We start from the raw sequence: 4,136 nt of genomic DNA, 5'->3' as shown, positions 1-4,136 counted from the left end.
AGTCATGTTTAACACAACAAAATCAACAAGGATAAAAAAATTTACCAACTCTGACAGGAACATCCTCTAAAACACCTAATGGTTATTTAACAGAACGGTCTGCCATCTATAAAGTAATGTTATTAACTTTCAAATTACCCATATTAAGCTTAGCTCACACAGACGATGGCATAACCACTGCTAGAAAAAACGCTATTAGCAACTAACGAAAAGTGGCTTTTAGCAACTGGCACGTGGGGCTGCTATTGCGGGGGCTACAAATGAGAATATTATTTGCAACTGGCATGTGTTCGCTGCTAATACCGTTTATTTGCAACTGGCGTAGTAATAAGCCAGTTGCTAATACTATTTATTGGTAACTGGCATAATATAAGACCAACTGCTAATAGTATTTATTCGCAACTGGCATAATATAAGGCCAGCTGCTAATAGTGTTTATTCGCAGCTGGCATAGTACTAGGCCAGCTACTAATACTCTTATTATTAAATTAAAAAAAACTATTCACAACTGGCTAATGACTACGCCAGTTACAAATAGTCATTTTTAAAAAAAAATTGAAATTTTTTCCAAATTGATACACAAACTATATTATATACTATTTTAACAAAATTTATGTTATTTATGAAGTATACATTAATTACAAACTAAAAAATATAATTCCCTCAAAAAAAAAAATTATAATACAAGGCTTCTAAAAAAACACAAAAACAAAATCGTTAAATACTTAAATGTTCATCTTCTTACAAAACTAAATGTTGTCTAGACATCCAAGTAAATTTTAATCACTCACAATATAACCCCTTGAATTTTCTGGCAATTGGGTTTTGCAAGCTCCTACTGTTGAATCTTCTTGCTACGTGCTAAATGGTATGCAATAGACGGACTAGGCTAGCAGCTTATGCAACTAAAGAAACACAACAGCAAAGTGTGTAGCAGTATTGTACAACAGCAACAAGAAGGAATTTCCTATTAATTATAAAAGCAACAATAAACAACAATTGATTAGAAATTCATCGAAACATAACTAAAATCAATAAAATATAAGGAGCTTGGATGTTCAAAGTTTAGGTTGTTAACAAGAAAAATACACAACTAATATTTATTATGCGGTCCAATAATAAAAAAAAAAATCTATTCACACACCCTCAACAAGTGAAAATAATTAAAAAAAAAAATGCAATCAGAGAATTTGAATCAAGTCCCCATATTAAAATCACGTATCATTTCAATTGTGCAGATAACTTTAAAAGGAAAAAAGAATAGGCCGTATTAGAGAATGTACCCGTAAAGTGCAAAGAAAATAGCAAGTAACGGAAAATCAATCAGTAACCCATTGGAGTTTCAGTCAATGCAGATCAAATTACAAATATGATATTTAAGATCATGCTCACAAAATTTGATCAGTTTTAGTAAGAGTATTAAGTTTCTGAATAGAATAAATAATATGAATAATATCAAATCCGTATATGGTAAAGAAAAAATCCAAAGCACATCACGTCATCACCCATAAGCTTGACAAACAAAAGTTACTAAAATAACTTTCTTACTTTGTTTGGGTTGCTGATCAATTTATTCTCTTTAGGCTAATGTAGCCAGCCTTCTTTGTAGGAGACATTCATCAGATTGAACAAATTTATGAACACATTCTACAACTTCACGAGTACCACATATGCTCCTATTTGTTCCTTCTAGCGCAAGCATGATAACACATGAAACACACTGAACACTATCAGACAGGTAAGGGCATGAATAGTTGAATTATGTTCTTAGAACATTAGACTAAAATGAGATCAAGTAGTGAGATAAGGTAGTTTGACAATCACCAATAATGAAATACAAAGCAATATGATAATCACAAGATTAAAAGATGATATTAAATGGATTGGCCCACAAGATTTACATAAGCCACGCAGCCAACTAGCCCCAACTCTTAGATGAAATTAAAGGCCACTTGGCTGCTAGTTTGAGAATAAGAATGTCAAAAATTAATAATGAACATATACTAATAAAAAATCTAGTAATTTTTTAAATGATACCAATTTTTTTGTATCAATCTTCCATCCATTATCCTGTTCAACATCATAGCATTTAAAACCATACTTATCACTATGCTAGTTGCTGCTTCTTATATATGTTCACCTTATCTAATGACTCCATTCAGAAATTCAATATACTATAAAATATCCATTTAACCCTGTGGGATTTTGAAGTCCACATAATGCATCACCCAAGGACAAACCAAAAATATACATAATGCAGATTAAACGAGTACATGAAACAAAAATGGGGGGTGGATAGAAAATAAGCTCTAACTTTGACTCCAACCTTTTCCATAGATCCTACACTAGACTAGAAATATTGAAGCTCTAACAACAGGGAACACTAGACAAGTATTGAAGAAGTTGATCTGAGAGAGCTTAACAAGCTCACAGCAATGAAGGCTGAGGCTGCTGCAATTATTAACACAAGCTGCTAGTGTCTGGCACTCTAGTAGCCATAAGATAAGGCCTGAACAAAAGATTGAATTCTAAAGTCCATTTGTTTTGTAAACAAGCAAGCCATCCAATTTGTAAATCAACGTCAGATTTTTAGAGGGGTTAGTCATCATAATGTAGTCTCCTTATATACATGTATCTAGTTATCTACTATTTTAGAACTTTCATTAGCTTATGTCGATAAACAGAAATTGACTGTGGCTCCTCTTCGTAAGTTCGTGTCAAAACTCGTAAAAGAATCACTTAAATTTGTATACCAAGGGCCAATATTAAGTAGCTTCATTAATCATTAATATATAAAGTGTGTATTTATATCAAGACCTTCAATAGCTTGTGAGCATAAATAGAATGAGTAAGAAACTGAGATATTTCCTCTTTAAAACTTAACATCAAGACTCTTTTTTATGAATTAATCTCATTTAATTTAATAACCTTAGTGTCAACACTTAGATTCATCAATACTAACATAGGGTTGATATTTTTGGTTAGTTCTTAGATCAGCGACGCATTGTACACAACCACCCTGACTTAGGCCGAAATCTCGCTAATTTACCAACAAATGACCCTCGAACATTCATCTTTATGGTGAGATACTAACAGAAATCACTAAAAATAGGCAAGTATAATTTATGGGAGAGAAAGATGAAAGCTCTTCGTCAAGCACATGGTAGGAGCCTATTAGGAAACTAAAGGCACTGGATCTGCCAACACTCAATGAAGCATAATCACGGAAATAAATTATTAAAATTAAAACACACCAAATTGCAAAATATTAAAAAATAAACCCACAAAAAAATGAAGAACCCTAACAATTTACCAATTCACATACAAAACAAATCATATATCAGTCTCACAAATCAATTACCTGATACCGCTTACAAGAATTGTTCAAAAAAGCGTTAAGAACCCACCAAATATCAAGATCTGAGCAAGGGACATGCTGAGCAGCAAAGTAGCCGCCGAACGATGAAATCGCCAAACCCTAGACGAAGAACAACAACAATAATAATGAGCCAAAAATATCATCGTAATTTTAAATATCAACACAAAAAATCAACGATTGACTAACAAGAATTAAAACCCCTAAATCTGAATCAATTCTGAATGTTGCATCAATTTAGTTCCACGCAACTCAACGAAAAAAATCAGTTTGCCAAAAAAAGCAACAAATTAGCATGTCTAGAACGAATATAGAATCGAGAGCAGCATAAATAGAGAAAGAGATTGAAAAATTGATGGGATTCAAGGCCATAAAATCAGACTTGTCAGACCCAAAGAGAAGATGAAGAAGAACAAAGAGGAGAGAGAAGTTGCAGAAAAAAAAAAGACAAATAATTATACGAGTACTTTTTAAGCTGTAGACCCCTCACCCCTGTAGTAGCGGCCCTTATCATGCCATTTGTAATTATTTTGGTCAATATAACTTGATAGTTTGACTAAGTATTTGTAACGGGCGTAAATTAGGAGGGCTGCAAATAGAAATTTTAATTATAAGTTAAAATATTAGTAGCAACGTGCATTTTTATGCCAGCTGCGAATGTCGTAATATTTGCAACTGGCATTGAATAGGCCACTTGCTAATATTAATTTTAACTTTTACACGCCAATTATTAGCAACACTGATAACAACGCTAGTTACT

General features: G+C 32.7%; 1 long non-coding RNA gene across 2 annotated transcripts; it reads right to left on the bottom strand.

Annotated features, from left to right (window-relative positions):
* Positions 1-589: 589 nt before the first annotated feature.
* LOC145637979 (uncharacterized) lies at positions 590-3,802 on the bottom strand. Of its 2 annotated transcripts, XR_014114570.1 has the most exons (4): positions 3,566-3,802; positions 3,362-3,478; positions 1,549-1,689; positions 590-967 (listed from the first exon to the last, which is right to left on the bottom strand). It is a non-coding gene; the product is annotated as an uncharacterized LOC145637979 (long non-coding RNA). The 2 variants fall into 2 exon arrangements; XR_014114569.1 differs by having other exon boundaries at positions 1,549-3,478.
* Positions 3,803-4,136: the final 334 nt, after the last annotated feature.

Source organism: Chenopodium album, chromosome 7 (assembly GCF_948465745.1).
Source record: "Chenopodium album chromosome 7, dcCheAlbu1.1, whole genome shotgun sequence".
In the NCBI taxonomy this organism is placed as follows: domain Eukaryota; kingdom Viridiplantae; phylum Streptophyta; class Magnoliopsida; order Caryophyllales; family Amaranthaceae; genus Chenopodium; species Chenopodium album.
The sequence above is the reverse complement of the archived record's forward strand: the minus strand, read 5'-3'. Positions and strand labels throughout refer to the sequence as shown.